General features: G+C 35.4%; 1 non-coding gene across 1 annotated transcript; it reads left to right on the forward strand.

Annotated features, from left to right (window-relative positions):
* The first annotated feature begins 4,417 nt into the window (after window positions 1–4,417).
* LOC143437192 (U6 spliceosomal RNA) lies at window positions 4,418–4,525 on the forward strand. Its single transcript, XR_013106807.1, has one exon. It is a non-coding gene; the product is annotated as a U6 spliceosomal RNA (small nuclear RNA).
* The last annotated feature ends 14,237 nt before the right edge of the window (window positions 4,526–18,762 follow it).

Raw genomic sequence — 18,762 nt, forward strand, 5'->3', positions numbered from 1 at the left:
TAAGGGCTTGTAAAGATGGCCAAAATATCTGAGCCTATTTCCCTGTCCTATCCTAAAGTAATTTTCATGTCTGAAGTCTACTTCCTTGTTCTATACTAAGGTTGGTATTTCTATTTTGGTCAAGCTTCAAGAATGGCATATATAGCTTGATCATGCTAGCCCTTTTTGCCTTGGGAATACTTTTATTCCTGCTCATCATGTTAAAATTTGTCTTTAACAACATCAACATTTTGCAGCTAATGTACATGGCTTGAACCTGAAAATGGACCTCCAGACAGAGTTATTAAATTAACAGGCTGGCAAGCCAAAGATGGGTAAGATTCTGCACAGAGCCTTATCAACCTAAGACATAAGTGCATTGCTTTTGATAATGCATGTTCCATGATGGGTAAGGAAGGCATTCTTGTTAGAATGACCTAAGACATGCTCATTTTGACATGGTCCAAGGACAAGGAAATGGGCTGCTTGGCAGGAATCTGAGATTGGCCAAGGACAAAGAAGTGGGCTTCAGGCAGGAATCTGACATTAGGCTAGAACAAAGAAATGATTTCAGTCAGGAATTTTAATCTTAGGCTAGAACAAAGAAGTAATTTCAGGCAGGAATCTTAATCTTAGGCTAGAACAAAGAAGTAATTTCAGGCAGGAATCTAATTATTAGGCTAGAACAAAGAAGTAATTTCAGGCAGGAATCTAATTATTAGGCTAGAACAAAGAAGTAATTTCAGGCAGGAATCTTATTATTAGGCTAGCACAAAGAAATAATTTCAGGCAGGAATCTAAATCTCAGTTACAATGTTTTAAAAGAAAAAATACAACATATTTTGGGGTTTATTGTATGTGTTCAAATAAAAATATGAGAAAGCCAAAGCATACCATAGCTATTGTAAGACTAGAATGAACCCAGATTTCTGTAAGTTCTGATATTATATATGTTAGTCTAATCCAGGTGGAATAGTTTCAGTAATTTAGAAGTGTGATTATAAACTTTAACCTAGAGTAACTACTAAACAACAATGATAAAAAGCAACACAGAAAAGAAGCCAAAGGGTGGTTAATATTAAGCTTTTTTTTTTATATTGACCTAAAAGGAAAGAAAAGGTAAACGGGAGGAACAAGATAGAACCATTAATTTCTACCCATACCTATAATTATAATTACTTAGGTGTTCTGATTACTCTATTTAGAAGTCACTGAAAGAAAACCTCTATATAATAATAAAATGACTTATTATGTTACATGCTATTGTTAAGAAGGCATGTTTAAATATAAAGTCAGATCAATTAATAGTATATGAATTCATCTTTAGGAGATGCAAGATTAATGTCCTTTTAGATGAACCTACTTCAATAAACAAACAAACAAACAAACAAACAATAAAATATAGACATGCCGAAAAAGAATACATTAGTAAGGGTTGAGTGCCACTAAGATGGCAATGGCTCTCAACTGGTCTGTCATGAAACACCTAATGTATGCATCAAAGACATATGGGCAGAGAACTCATGAATGTCCCAGTGACATAAACTTGCCATAGTCCCCATGTTGGGTGATGTTTTCAGATGCCCTCTATCTATCCTCCTGTTCACCAGTCTGGAACTTGTCCACTGACTAGAATTTTCCAACTCTGAATCAGGTACTGCCCTTTCCTTTCATGTATGGACTATGATCTACATGTTTGGTCTCAACAATGAGTCCACAGAAGTCTGACTGGACAGTAGCAGCTTCTTCTCTGAAGGTGGACTGAGTTCCTTATTCTGTCAATACAGACTTTATTCAAATAGGAGTAGCCTATGTCTGGAACCTCTAAAACCTGCTCTAGCCTCTGTGAAGGAAGTAGAGGTCCAGGAATGAGCAAACCAGAGCTGGAAACACAGCGACTGGTCGCTACAAGAGCAAGCTAGAGAACAGCCTGGTGGAACCAGCTCGGGAGCTGGGAGCTCCTGTCCTGCTGGAGAGCTTGCTGAGACAAATGGGATTAGAATGGGAACATGATGGTCAGGCTGGGAGCTAGCCAGCTGCACCTTTCAAAAAATATCTCCCGCAACACCAGAGGACCCAACTATATCACTCCTGGGCATATACCCAAAAGATGCTCCAACATATAACAAGAACACATGCTCCACTATGTTCACAGCAGCCTTCTTTATAATAGCCAGAAGCAGGAAAGAATCCAGACGTCCTTCAACAGAAGAATGGATACAGAAAACGTGGTACATTTACAAAATGGAGTACTACTCAGCTATTAAAAACAATGGCTACATGAAATTCTTAGGCAAATGAATGAAATTAGAAAATATTATCCTGTGTGAGATAAGCCAGTAACAAAACACACACATGGTATGCACTCACTGATAATTTGATATTAGCTCAAAATCTTGAAATATCCAAGATACAGTTCACAGACCAAATGAAACTCAAGAAGAAGAAAGACAAAAGTGTGGATGCAACAATCCTTCTTAGAAGGAGGAACAAAATACTCATGGGAGGAAATTCAGAGACAAAGAGTGGAGCAAAGATAGAAGGAAAGGCCATATAGAGACTGCTCTACCTGGGGATCCATTCCATATACAGACACCAAACTCAGATACTATTGCAGATGACAAGAAGTGCTTGATGACAGGGGTCTGATATAGATGTCTCCTAAGAGGCTCTGCCAGAGCCTTACAAATACAGAGGTGGATGCTCACAGCTTACCATTGGACTGAGCATGGGGTCCCCAGTAGAGAAGTTAACGGGCTGAAGGAGCTGAAGGGGTTTGCAACACATAGAAAGAACAACAATATCTACCAACCAGACCCCCCATAACTCCCAGGAGCTAAACCACCAACCAAAGAGTACACAAGGAGGGACCCATTACTCCAGCCACATATGTAACAGAGGATGGCCTTGTGGGACATCAGTGAGAGGAGAGGCCCTTAGTCCTGTGAAGGCTTTACGCCCTAGTGTAGGGGAATGCCAGGGTATAGGGAGTTGGGAGTGGGTAGGTGGGTAGGTGAGTGCCCTCATAGAAGTAGGGAGAGAGAGGAGGGCATAGGGGTTTTCTGGAGGGATAACCAGGAAAGGGGAAAACATTTGAAATGTAAATAAATAAAATATCCAATTTAAAAAAAAAGATCAGCCCATTAGGTAGATGGCAGTCACTTTCTCTTGACCCATTTTTGCAATGATTTTTGCCTCTCAGAATTAAAATCCTGCGTAGTAGCCACCCAGTCAGCATGAACTGGATATGTTGATGGCTCTTTAACTAACTGAACAGGGCAAAGTGATGAGATTTCCTTGCATAACTAGGGTTGCTGCTTCTCTCCTCCTCCTCCTCCTCCTCCTCCTCCTCCTCCTCCTCCTCCTCCTCCTCCTCCTCCTCCTCCTCCTCCTCCTCCTCCTCCTCCTCCTCCTCCTCCTCCTCCTCTTCTTCTTCTTCTTCTTCTTCTTCTTCTTCTTCTTCTTCTTCTTCTTCTTCTTCTTCTCCTCCTCCTCCTTCTTCTTCTTCATGCTTTTAATAGTAGCTTTTGTGTTGGGGAGGTTCACAAGATCAGGAATCGAGGGTGGGCTCAAACCATCAGTTCAGGAGGAATTAGCACCCTCAACCCAACAATGAATGAAGGACCATTCTTGGTAACAACCACTGGATTAGGATAAGAACACATTTTGACAAGTCAAGGGTTGCCATGCTCACTCACCTAATGGATACACTTGTGCTGCTCCCATGATTCTGATCTTCATATTTCCAGATAATAATTTTTTTTACATACACTGCTCTCTTTTGCCATAGTAGTTTATGAGCATAAACTATAATTATAAGACATGAACTCTCACAGGTGGACCTCAGTAGCTAGATGTTTGATGTGAACATTCTTAATAACAGAACTTCATGCATGCGAGGGAAATTATAGAATTAAAAACAGAAACATAAAACTATATTGTTGCATTTGGTAATTTTGGACAGTCAATAGATGAGCAAAAATCAACAAGACATAAAAGATCTGAACACACTATCAAGCAAATTTTAGAAGTCTATTTAACAAGCACTGTATTTCTGCATTTCCATCCATTTTTCTTTTTTTTTTCTCTGTTGTTTTATTTGAGACAGGAATATTCATTACAATATTATTTTTAGAAAAAATTAAAATCAGTATAACTTCTCAATTAAGGGATAATGATAAAAGAATAATGAAACTATTAGATACATAATCAACAGGCATTAAAATCATCAGTTTTCAAAGGCTTATATGGTTATGGCTACTTTAAAGTCAAATAATTAAACCAAACTGTCCCAATTATCTTTGAAAGTGTATATAAAGAACTCTGCAATGAACTATGCGATAATTTTATCAGTGCTTTTGGTGATGCTTGGAGTTTTTATCTTTATACTTTATGTATATTTCAATTTTTATGTAATAATACTTAATATTATTAAGTAATGCTTGCTTCAGCAGCATACGTACAAAAATCAAAATGATATAGAGAAGATTAGCATGGACCATGCAAAAAGGATGAAACACAAATTCATGAAGCATTCTGTTATTTTTAATTTTCTGTTAGTGAATTCAAGATTAATTTCTTATGTAGGGGATAAGAGGCAATGGTAAGATTGAACCCAAGTCCTTTTTATCTTAGGCAAGTACTATACCATGGAACTATATCCTGCGGGCATATTTGATGTCATGGCAATATCTAGTTTTCCATGTTGTCAAAGAGATGCAGTTATATGGTATAATGTTTTACACATGCAGTGATGATTACTTCTGAATTAATTGTTTCACTGAGAATAGCAAAATAAATATTGTTTCAATTGTAAAAAGAATTTGTATAAATTTTTAATTTGAAAAAAAACATAGGATAGAAACAGAAACCCATACAGCTCAGTAGATGGGTTATTTGATGTTAATGGGGGAAATTTCAATATAAATCTCAATAGCTCCAGTGAACATTATGGTAAAATTTAACTCAAGGTATATTAATGATTTTTGAGAAATAAGATTATATTATATTGTTGTTTTTCCTATAGGGTTGCAAATCCCTTCAGCTCCTTCAGTCCTTTCTCTAACTCCACCATTGTGTACCCCATGCTCAGTCCAATGGTTTGCTTCGAGCATAGGCCTCTGTATTTTTCAGGCTCTGGCAGGGCCTTGCAGGAGACAGCTATATCAGGCCCCTGTCAGCAAGTACTTCTTGGCATCAGCAATAGTGACTAGGTTTGGTGTCTGTATATGAGATGAATCCCCAGGTAGGGCAGTCTCTGTATGGCCTTTCCTTCAGTCTCTGCTCTATTCTTTGTGCCTGTATTTTTTTTAGGCAGGAGCAATTCTGTGTTAAAATTTTTGAGAAGAGTGAGTAGCTTCGTCCCTCAACCAGGGGCTGTGGCTAACTTCTCTGTATGGTCTCTACAGGTTCTCTCTCCCATTTGTTGGATATTTCAGTTAACAACAATATCAACTAACCAGACCTCTTAGAGTTCTTAGGGACTAAACCACCAACCAAAGAATACACACGGAGGGACCCATGGCTCCAGCTGCATGTGTAGCAAAGGATGGCCTTATTTGGCATCAATGAGGGGATGCCCTTGGTCCTGTGAAGGCTTGATGCCCCAGCATGGGGGAATCTAGGGCAGAGAGGCGGAAGTGGATGGTTGGGATGGGGAGCACCCTTATAGAAGCAGGGAGAGAGGGGGTGGGATAGGGGGTTTGCAGAGGAGAAACCAGGAAGGGGGATAACATTTGAAATGTAAATAAATAAAATAACCAATAAAAAATAAAATAATCTTAAAAATTCAGAGTAATTTGTAAAAAATTATATTATATAAAATATTTCTATGTCAGAAAGTAGAAAGCTAACCATATGCTTAGAATATGATTTTTAAATTACTATTCTTTAATCCTTTTTTGCAGCCCCATCATTATCCCCTTTCCAGTTTGCCCTCTTGACTATTCCTCATCCCATTCCTCCTTCCCTGTCTCCATAATTTTTAATGAGAAAATTTTAAGGATTTAAACAATATACATTGTTTTCCCTTAAAGAGAATTAGAAAATATAGTAATATGCAGTGTCTACTCCTCCACTAATAGGCTCCAACTGTATCATTTCAGATATCTGTGGATGAATTTACAAAGTTTTACAAATTTCAAGAGAAAGCCCATTCTGCCCAGCCAACATTCATACTGCATTTTTTGTGAATAAAAAGAAACAGCATATATTCTGTTTATGTATTTTACACTGAGAAATAAATAAAATTAGTATTTTCTTCCACTTTTTACAGCCACAATAACATAAGACACAATTCTGATGAAAACAAATCTAGTCTGAACAGTTCTAATCAACATTTCTCCTACATACATCACATTTTAGTAAGAAGTTACATGTAAGCTCAGACCCTGAAAATATGTTCTTAGAATGCAAAAATGACTTATGACTCAAGCCAGGGAAGCAGGTAAGCTAACTGCAGTTCATCTCTCCCTCAGTTCTTTCAAATCAAATCTCTACAGTCTCACCTCAGCTTTCACCATTTTCTGAGACCTCCCTTTCCTTCCTGCCCCCTTATCCAGTAGATCACATTGATCTTTCTCTCCTATCTTCCTTCATTCCACTTGTTGTTTTATCCCAGCTCCCAACTCCAGCAGACACTCCCAGAGAACTCAAAGACTACTCCTGCCAGTGAAAAAAACCTAAGTGTCACCTATCTCTCTGTGTCACCAAGCCCAAACCCTCAGATCCATCCCCAGCTCTGTAGTAGACCTTCTGCCATGACCTCATCCCACTTTCTACCCCTATTTCTAGGGAACGAAGAACTTGGTGCAATACCCTGCTTTCTTTCCTCCTATGGACCATATCAGCCCTCCTCCCTAGCCCATACCCATTCCTAAGTGTCAACTCCTAATACCTAGAAACACATTTACAAAGAACCACTGGGGCCACACCTAACAGGATCTCAGATGAATTTACTGCCAGGCAAAACACAGCCACCACATTCTCTTAAGAACCAGAGAGGGTAAGAGAATCCAAGGAACAAAGCTCACACCCAATAACCACAATACCAGACATCAGCACCTAGAATTACAATCTTTCCAATTCCAGATGCCTAGATACTACAATAAAACCATAACCAATTAAAACCAGAACAATACATCTCTACTAGAACATAGGAACCCTACCACAGCAGGCCCTAGTGTTCCAACATGCCTGAACCACCAGAAAAAGGCCTCAAAATAGACTTTATAATTATGATAGAGATCCTCAAAGAAGAAATGACCAAATCCTTTAAAGAAATATGTGAAAAGACAAGCAAACAATGAAAGGAAGTGTATAAATCAGTTCAAGACCTGCAAGTCAAAATAGAATCAATAAAGAAAATCTAAACTGGTGAAAATCTGAAAATGAAAAATTTAGAAACTTGAACAGGAACTCTAAAGGCAAGCTTTACCCACAGAATACAAGAGATAGAAATGAGAAACACAGGTACTGAAGACACAATAAAAGAGATGATACATCAGTCAAAGAAAATGTTAATTCTAAAAGACTTGTGGCAGAAAACACTCAGGAAATCTGGCACATTATGAAAAGAACAAATATAAGAATAATGAAAAGAGAGGAAGTAGAAGTAATCTATGTTAAAGGAACAGAAAATATTTTAAACAAAATCATAGAGAAGAATTTCCCTAACCTAAAAAAGAGATGCCTATCAAGGTACAAGTAACACAAGAATACCAAAATAGACTTTACCAGGAAAAATCTGAGCCAGCAGAAGTTAGTTGCCCATGGCCCTTTGATGTCCATTGCCTGGCCTACAGCTCTTTCTGCCATTACAAAGAGCCTTGCAGGGACTCCAGGAGCATCCTGCTTCCCTGAGGAGGCCTGCAGAGGTTCCAGAAACATACAACTTAGATCACTACCCCCAGCCACCAATTCCCTGACCATAAAGGACACAATCAACGAGAGCCAGGGTACAACCAGAACCCAGATTCCCTACTGCAACAATCCCTGGATATTTTAATTCAGCAGTAGCACAAGAAAATAACCTTAAATACAATCTTATAAAGATAACAAAGGCCTTTAAAAAGGAAATGAATAAACCCCTTAAGGAAATACAGGAAAGTACAATCAAATAGGTAAAGAAAATGAGTAAAACTGTTCAAGAACAGAAAATGGAAATAAAAGCAATAAAGAAAACACAAGCCAAGGGAACCTAGAAAAGAGAACAGGAACAACAGATGTAAGCATTACCAACAGAATATAAGAAATGGAAGAAAGCCTCAGACATAGAAGATACAATTGAAGAAATTGATACATCGGTCAAAGAAAATGCTAAATCTAAAAAGTTTATGTCACAAAACAGCTAAGAAATCTGGGACAATGTGAAAAAAGCAAACCTAAGAATAATAGGAATAGAAGAAGGAGAAGATTTCTAGCTACAAGACCCAGAAAATATTTTCAACAAAATAACAGAAGAAAATTTCTCCAACCTAAAGAAAGATATGCTCATATACATACAAGAAGCTCATAGAACACCAAATAGATTGGACTAGAAAAGAAAATGCTCCCACAACATAATAATCAAAACACTAAATATACAGAACAAAGACAGAATATTAAAAGCTATAAGGGAAAAGGGCCAAGTAATATATAAAGGCAGACCTATCAAAATTACACCTGACTTCTTAACAGAGACTAAGCCAGAAGGGCTTGGGAATATCTTGCAGAGACCACAGATGTAAGTCCAGATTACTATATCTAGAAAAAATTCAATCACAATGAATGGAGAAAACAAGATATTCCATGACAAAGTCAAATTTAAACAATACCTATCCACAAATCCAGCCCTACAGGCAATACTAGAAGGAAAAACTCCAACCTAAAGAGGCTAACTACATCCAAGAAAACACAGGAAATAAATAACCTCACACTAGAAAAACCAAAAAAAAAAGGGAAGCAAATGAACACACACACACACACACACACACACCACCACCACCACCACCACCACCACCACCACCGTCAAAATAACAAGAATTAACATTTACTGGACATTAATATATGTTAACACCAATAGACTCAATTTATCAATAAAAAGACATAGGCTAACAAAATGGATGTGAAAACAGGATTCTTTATTCTGTTACACACAAGAAGCACACCTCAGCAAGAGAGATAGACATTTTCTCAGAATAAAGGGATGGAAAAAGGTTTTCCAAGCAAATGAATCCAAGAAGGAAGCTGGAGTAGCCAGTCTAATATCTAATTAAATAGACTTTCAACCAAAAGTAATAAAAAGAGATGAGGAAGGATATTTCATATTCATCAAAGGAAAAGTCCACTAAGATGATGTCTCAATTCTGACCACATATACCCCAAATGTAAGGATACCCACATTTGTAAAAGAGATGTTACTAAAGCTTAAATAACAGGAAGGGTGATATGTAGGAGGAGCTAAGGTGGGAGGAGTACTGAGAGGAAGAAAAGGAGTAAGGAGAGGAGGAGAAGAAGGAGAGGAGAATCTAGGTGATGAGAGAGAGAAAGAGGGGGTGGGGGGAGACAGGGAGGCAGATGTTCACGTATCTCCACTAATCAAAGATAGTTGATATATCTAGGTTGGGTAGTGGGTTACACCTCTGATTGAGCATTACCAAACTTATAAAGCCTTTGATTAACATTTTTAAAAAAGTGTATAAATGCAAAAAGGAAAAGGGGGCATGGGATAGGGGTTTTCTAATGGGGGAAGAATGGGGAAAGGGGATGACATCTGAAGTGTAAATGAAATATCCAATAAAAATAAATAAATAAATAAATAAATAAATAAATCACACATCTAAAGACACACATTAATAGTGGGAGACTTTAACACCCCACTCTCACCAATGGACAGGTCATTGAGACAGACACTAAACAGAGAAATAATAAAACTAACAATGAGTATGAATCAAATGAACCTAAAAGATATCTGTAGAACATTTCACCCAGACACAAAAAAGAGTATACCTTCTTCACAGCACTTCACTGAACCTTCTCCAAAACTGACCATTTGGTCAGTCACAAAGCAAGCCTCAACAAATACAATAACCCCCTGTTGCTTATCAGACCACTGTTGATTAAAGCTGGACTTTAACAACAACAGAAACAACAGAAAGCCTACAAACTCATGGAAACTAAACAACCCTCTACTCAATGACCACTGGGTAAAAAAAAAATACATAAGACTCTAGTATTCAATGAAACACAACCTAGTCAAACTTATGAAACATAAAGCAGTGTTAAGAGGAAAGTTTACACCATTAAGTGCCTTCAATAAGAGATTGGCGAGATCTCATACTAGCAACTTAAAAAGCACACCTGAAAACTCTAGAACAAAAAATAGCAGTCATATTCAAGAGAAATAGAGGGCAGGAAATTATCAAACATAGGGCTGAAATCAGTAAATTAGAAACAAAGAGAATAATTCAAAGAATCAATGAAGCCAGAAGCTGGTTCTTCGAGAAAATCAATAAGATAGAAAAACTCTTAGGCAAAATAACAAAAAGGCATAGAGACAGTATCCAAATCAACAAAATCAGAAATGAAAAGGGATGCATAATGACAGACAGTGAGGAAATTCAAAGAAACATTAGGTCTTACTTCAAATGTCTGTACTCTAAAAAATTGGAAAATCTAATGAAATGGAAGATTTTCTTGATAGATACCACTAAAATGAGGTAAACAATTTAAACAGTTTTGTAACCCCCTAAGGAAATAGAAGCAGTCATTAAAAGTCTCCCCTCCCCACAAAAAAGCCCAGGGTCAAATGGTTTTATTGCATAATTCTTAGACTTTCAAAGAGCTAATAACAACAATCCTCAATTTGTTCCACAAAATAAAAACAGAAGGAACATTACTAAACTCATGAGGACTCAGTCACCCTGATACCTAAAACATACATAGACTCAACAAAGAAAGGGAATTTCAGACCAATGTCCTTATAAACTTTAATGCAAAAACACACAATAAAATACTTGCAAATCTAATCCAAGGACACACAAAAGTCATCAACCACCATGATCAAGTAGGCTTCCTGATTAATATAGCAAAACTGGCCATCTTACTAAAAGCAATCTATAGGTTCAATGTAATTCCCATTAAAATTCTAACAAAATTCGTTACTGGCCTTGAAAGAGCAATTCTCAAGTTCACACAGAAAATAAAAATAATCCAAAGATAACTAAAAAAATCATGTACAATAAAAGAACTTCTGGAGGTATTGCCATTCCTAATTTCTACCTGTACTACAAAGAAATAGTGAAAAAAACCATATGGTATTGGCATAAAACCAGGTTGATCAATGGAAGAGAATTAAAGCCCCAGTAGTAAACCCACATACAGACATTTAATTTTTTAAGAAGAAGTCAAAACATACAATGGAAAAAGAAAGCATCTTCTACAAGATAAGGACTTTCTGAGTGGGACTCCAGGTAATAAAGCTAAATATCCATGGATTCAGCTTCATGAAATGGAAATAGTCCCCAAAGTGAAGAAACAATGAACAGAATGGGAAAAAAAATTCCCAGACATGCACATAAATACATGTAAGTCCAGCATATAAACAGACTAACACACACACACACACACACACACACACACACACACACATCTTGATTATCTCATTAGACAAAAAAAAAGCCTTTGAGAAAATCCACAAATTTTATAATAAAAGTTCTAGAGATACTAGGGATACAAAAGACATAATAAAGGTAACTTACAAGACTACAACCAATATCATGCTAAATGAACTCACTGGCACAGGAATGAACTTTCTGAACAGGATAGCAATAGCACAGACACTAAAGCCAACATTTAAAAATGGAATCTTATGTAGCTCAAAGCTTCTGTCCAGCAAAGGACACCATTGCTTGAGAAAGACAGTAGCACACAGAATCAGAAACAATCTTTAGCAATTAGACATCAGATAGAGTGTTAATATTTAGACTATCTAAACAACAGCAACAACAACAACAACAATAACAAGAAGAACATAAAACAGTGCAGTTAAAAATGGGACATAGAACTGAACAGCAAAATCTTAAAAGTTGAAACACAGGTGTCCAAGAAGCAAAAAACATTCAACATCCTTAGTCATCAGGGAAATGCAAATCAAACTATTTTGAGATTTCATCTTATATCAGTCAGAATGGTCAAGATCAACAAGAATACTCATCTATTGCTGATGGGGGTACAAACTTGTATAGTCACTATGGAAATCAGTGTGGGGGGTTCCACCAAAAGCTGGAAATATATATAGATATATATTTCCAAGATCTAGTTATACAAGTCTTGGGCCTATACCGAAAGGAGTCTAAAGCTTACTAAAGAGATAATTGTTCATTTATGTCCATTGTTGCTCTATTCATAGCAGTCGAAAATTGGAAATATCTTAGATGTCCACCAACTTATTAATATATAATGAAAATATGGCAAATTTTTGTGTAATGTAATTATTCAGCTATTAATAGAAATGAAATATAATTCTTAGGTAAATTCATGGAGCTAGAAACAACCATCCTAAGTGAAAGAACCCAGATTCAAAATGACAAGTGTATGTTTTCTTCTAAATGTGAATGTTAGCTTTTAAGTTTTAAATATGTGTGTTATAATCCAAATAACCACAGAGGGTAGGTAACTAGTAATGGATGATGAGAATGTGGAACTGATTGTCTAAGGAAGGGGAAGTAGCATATAGTGTTATAAACAGATAAAAGGGAAACTAGACTAGGAAGATTAAACGAGAAAGGGGAGGAGATGGTAGAGTATTGAAAGGAATATGAAGAAGGATGACTAACATTAAAGCCATTTTGGAAAGTCAAATGGAAATTTATTACTGTAGATACTTCTTAAAATATATACACATATAAAAGGAAATTAAATAGAGTCACAGTGTAATAGGGAAGTGAATGCACCAACTAAATATTCCACCAAGTAAAACCTCCAGGGGTATAGATCTTGTTGAATCATTGGCCAAATTGGTCTAATAGACCTCCCTAAAAACTGCAGATAGTTGCCAAGGATATTGGTTATTCTGTGTAACCTGATGATGCCAAGGGCCTACAGCTGAAGACACAACTTTTTATGTTATTAAACATAAGAAGAGAAATCAAGTTGGTGTCTAACTAGAAGTTTCATGCTTAATGACAGTTTTCATGGTGCTGACAGGTACTCTGCACACTACAAGATGAGAAAGGTATGCATCCTAGCTACAAACTCTGTGACCTATAATATAGACCTGTCATTTATACTATATGATATATTGGTGAAATAGTGGTACAAATGTTATGGCAGCCACCAAACATTTTTGCTTGGACTTAAAGATGGAACCCATACCTTATATTATTATTCTGTTAAAAGAACACAGCAACAAAATGACTCATAATGACATACTGCTATACCCATATATCAGTGCTTTTTTCAGGCCTCATCAGAGAAGTTTTCTCTTCCAGTAGATTGGAATGATCACAGAGACCTACAACTGGACCATGTGCCCAGAGTGAGAGACTTTGGACCAGTCATACCCAAATGGGATGTTTTTATAAAACTCCTATTTTCATTACTCAAATATCTATGCAGAAGGGGAGGAGTAAAGATTGTAGGAGCCAGAGGTATGGGTGACTCTTTGGAAACAGCATCTTCTAGACATAACAGGACCAATAAATATATGAACTCATAGAGACTTGTGACAGTATGCACATGAGCTGCACAGGTTCAAACCAGACAAAAATCTCAGCACTGAGAAGGTACAAAGACCCACATTTTATGAAGAAGATATTTCCAATTGATATCTGCTCGGCAAGGGAGGAATCAGTTTTCTCTAATGAAATGACCCTGGTTGTATCAACCACATTGTAGAACAGGCCACACCCTTGGGAGTCATTGCTGAACATGAAATGGACAGCATATTTTTTAAATTTGTTTGTTGATGTGTGTGTATGCAGTTTTTCCTTGGTTTTGGCATTTTTTGTCCAGTAGTTTTCTTTTCTTTACCTTTCTATTATCTTTTTGGGGTTTTTTTTTGTGTGTTTTTTTTGTTATATATATATATATATTTGAAATAGAAAGAACATGAGGTTTGATGGGTAGGAAGGTTTGGAGCACATGGAAAGAGTTGGGAAGTGTAAAATATGATCAAAATATAGTATATTAAAGAATTAATTAAAAGGACAAAGAAAATATAAAAATAATAGTTATAATTGTAAATAGATAAGACTCACTGGTCAAGAGACATGGAGATGTGAATGCTTTAGAAATAAGACAAAACAATATCCAATGATATACCACCTACAAGGGCTTAACTTTAGCTTTCTAAACAAGCAGAGATTGAAAAAAAAGTGATAGAAAAAGTCTATGCAAATAGTGAATAAATAGAGCAGCATGGTTAAAATTATATCAAATGAAATAGTCAAGGTCAAATTATAAGGGAAGATAAAAATAAATTTATATAATGGCATAATAATAAAAGATTAATTTGACAGAAAAACTAAAAATATAAATGTGCAGTCAGCATTAAAAGCATCTAAGTATATAAAGCAAACATTTCCAGAACTGTAATGAGAAATAGACAGCAATATAATATTTGTGTATTTCAATAACACATCCTTAATAATAGATAGATAATCCATATAGAAAATTAGAAAGTAAACAGAAGACTGAAAATCGATTTAAAAAAAAAAAAAAACAAACCAATAGACCAAAAGGCAGGTACAGAACATTCTATTCATCAGCAAATGAGTGCTCACTGAATGTTCTCCAGGACAGATCACATTTCAGGTTTAAAAAAAGTCTTTGTTCTGTAAGATGAAAATTATTCCATTTATTTTATTTATCATAATAAATCACACACACACACACATATATATGTTTGTGTATTCCAAATAGCTACAATTATTTCTTTTAATTTTAGATTTTATACCACTCATATTTGTGCTTAGTCTTGCTTGACAAAACAAAATTCTACACATGTTTAGTCCATCATTATTCTTGTTAATGCTTACAGGTATGGAACTTCACAAATTATCTTTGTAATGTATCCTTCCTCCTTCCACTTAATTCACTGGTGGAGGCTTCTGAGCTTCTTCCCCTATCCAAAACCTCTTCTCCATGTACAATATTAACAGATAGGTTGACAGTGGCAGTAATCCTCTCACCAGGGCACACAGACAAAAATAGCATTGACATTCTTTGTCACCACATGGAGGCAAATTTTATTTTATCTTATTTCATTTTATATTCACTTGGTAGTTATGTCATGTGGTGCTTGTACATAAACACATGACCTCTTGGTTGACTTCACTTAAGATAATTATTCTCTGGATAAATAATAAAAAAGTAATTAGAAAGGGATAATATTCATTCATTTTTTTCTATACTGGTGATTATGAGAAACAAGTCTGAATATCATCACATAGGTATCAAAATTAATACTTATAAACTTGTCATGTTCCATGTCTTTTGACCTTACTTCCTCCTCACAATAGCCCTTCATATATTAAAATAAATTTGGAAGTTCATCTTTAAACTTAGGTATTGTGAGTTCTTATAGCTAGTTACTAACATCTTCAATACTTGCAGTACAGTATCTCAGTATTTTTATCTTTGGGGGGATTTTAAAGTGTATTCTAAAAATTTCACTGAAGTGTATAGACTTATGGCATTTTGAAAAGTGAGCACATTACTGTAGCCACCACCCAAACTAAGAGTTTAATCTTCTAAGTATATGTTTCCATTCATTGTCTATCCTATCAACCTTCAGAACAGATCAGAATCCTAAATTATAGTAGCATGCATTGTAACTGTTATATTTTATATCAGTGCAACAATAGGGAATATTGTTTGTTTTCTTTAATTTGACATTGTGATTTTCATCCACATTGCTTCATGTATTTATAGATCACTATTCTCATTGCTGTGTAATACCTTATGAAATGCCTGTATACCTCAATTATATACTCAGATGTTGGTGGATATTAAGTATTTATATTTGGGAATATTTAAATAGTATGGAATTCTAATACATGCACACTAATGAAATATGTATATTTTGGTAATAATTTTATATTTGCTAGTTTTTTACTCTGTGTTTTAACCCATGTTTATAAGAGAATATAATTTTTAGTTTCTGAACTTTTATTATCTTTTTCTAGTTTTAGCACAAGTTTAACATTGGTGTTAGTATATGACTCATAGTCTTCTGCCTCTGTTTGCTGAAATATTGTGAAGAATAGGTATCTTTTTTAAAAAGCTCTTTATAGATTTCAGTGAAGATATCTGGGCCTACTGACTTTTTTTTTGAAAGTTGAAAATTATTAAATTTGTTTAAATTATTAAATTATTAAATTTTTACTAGATATAGATATATTCAGATGGCTTACTGACTTCTTTGTGAGTTTGTAATAATTGTTCTTCCAAGGGGTTGTTTAATTTCAGCTCAGATGGGAAACTTTTTAGCAGAGTTGCTTGCAAAACTGATGCCTGAGATTTTAAAATTTTTTTTTTTATAGTTTGAAACTTCTCTTGACTGGTCTCTCATCCATTTTCTTGATTTTTCCAAATTAACAGGCCTTATTATTTCTTTGCTATTTCTTATAGTTTTCCTCTTTTAAATTTTTGCTGATATTTCTTCCAATGGCAATTACTTTAAAGTGCTGCTTTTCTTCTTATATTCCTCACTCACAACATTTTAAGAATCTGGAAATAGCGAGGCCAAAGTGATGTAGAAAACCCAAACACACTTTGAGAAGTTTTATAATATAAAAAGCTCAAATCCAAAATTTAAGCTTGCAAAAACAGCAATGGTTTTACATTTCAAAATCTCTGAGAAAGGATAGACACAGAGAAATTACTCTCATACTCAAAATTTGCTTAGCCCTGATATTTCTGTGTGCTGACTGACTTCTACAGGCAAAGTGGCTATGAAGCCTTTCTGAGAATGTTTAGAAAGTTGAGACAAAGTTTTGGGTGTTTTACGGTATTTGTGATATGTCAGAATTTATTTGGTTAAGGATTAACTTATATATTAGTGTTTTGCCTACATGCACACGGTAACCATAGAGACCAGAAGACTGGATCCATTGGAACTGGATCCACAGATTCTTGTCTATCACCATGAGAATGCTGGGATCTGAACCCGAGTCCTTGGGAGAAGTATCCAGTGCTCTTAAACATTTAATGTCTAGACAGTACTTAAATATATATATTCTTTTCAATAAGTCTTCAATTAAGCTATTCTTTCTTTAGAGAATGGGTAAGAACTAATTTGTTCTTTAATTAGCAATCACAAGGTAACCAACAAATATTGAAGTAGTATTACTTTGTATTTAGAAAGTAGATACAGATAAATCAGACACACTCTGCTAAATATATTAGTAAGTTCTTTGAGATAAATAAGTACAAATGTTTTCTGAGTGTTGTAGACTCTCTTAAGTATAATCAAAGTCAACAGAGAAGGAACAACACATTTAAAAATAGTTCTCATAAAATATGAACTAGTGAAAAAAAGTAATATTGTATTATTTGTTGAGCTGAGATTTGCACAGTAAACATCTCATCAGTCATTTTATTCCCTTCTCTTTCATTGAGCTTTTCCAACATCCTTAGAAGTGAGAATACAGTGATCATGCTAATTGTATAATAATCTAGAAAGCAATAACCAGGTTGCAGAATGCTTTAGAAATCAGTATTGCTTCAAAGTGTAGCTCACAGTTTATTTTCTCTTGGCATTATTTCAGATTTTTATAGCAAGTCGATATTTAATACTTAGAAAGGTAATAACATCCTGTCAGGTACAAAAATGGACAAATCATTTATTCCAATACATATTCATCCTTAATGTTAACTATAAGACTTCTGCTTGGGCACATCATCACTCTGTCCTGTTAAGTGCATTGACAAGTAGCTTTTTTCTATTTTCTGGGAAGCCTTGCTTCTAGAAGATTAGTATTATGCTGTTTGCAAAAGCTAAGCATGCCCTCAGTCACCTGATGCTCATGTTGCCACTTAAGAAAAAAAAACCAGATATTTTTTTAAGGTAGTGGGTTCATTAAAAAATAACAAACAAAACAGAAGCATATTCTTCTTTCTCAAATTACCCAAACTGCTGGTGACTCAATGTTTACGTCAGCTCAATAATACTGATTCTTTCTTAGTGAAATATTGAGCCATTGAGGCACTGGTGTGTTCTGTTCATGGATTTTTAACAATGGAATGGGAAAGTGATTAATAACTTCTAATTACTTTTACAAACCTGAAGTAGGAACTTGGTACATACATGCTATATTAGTCATTTAGGGTTCTCTAGAGTCACAGAACTTATAGAATGAATCTCTCTATCACCTATATCTGTCCCTATCTATCTATCTATCTATCTATCTATCTATCTATCTATCTATCTATCTATCTGAAGTTTATTGGAATGATGAGGCTGGGTGTTTCAGCTAGTCTTTTGTATAAAAGTTGGAGTCTTGAGGAAGAGGGCTCAAAGGGATATGCTGGCAAAGTCAGTGTAAGCAGGTGAAGAACAACCAACCCCTTCCTTCTTTCATTGTCTTTATATAGGTTGCTTGCAGAAGGAATGGCCCAGATTATGGCTGTGTTTAAAGATTCTGGATTAAAGGCATGTTGTCATACACCTTAAAATCTGGATCAAAAACCTGTGTTTTTCTGCCAGATCACAGCTTTGCCCTCCATTTTTGGATTGTAGTTCATTCCAGATATAGTCAAGTAGATAACTGAGAATAGCCATCACGATTCATCCCTTGTCAA

The sequence above is a fragment of the Arvicanthis niloticus genome, chromosome 23 (genome assembly GCF_011762505.2).
Source record: "Arvicanthis niloticus isolate mArvNil1 chromosome 23, mArvNil1.pat.X, whole genome shotgun sequence".
In the NCBI taxonomy this organism is placed as follows: Eukaryota; Metazoa; Chordata; class Mammalia; order Rodentia; family Muridae; genus Arvicanthis; species Arvicanthis niloticus.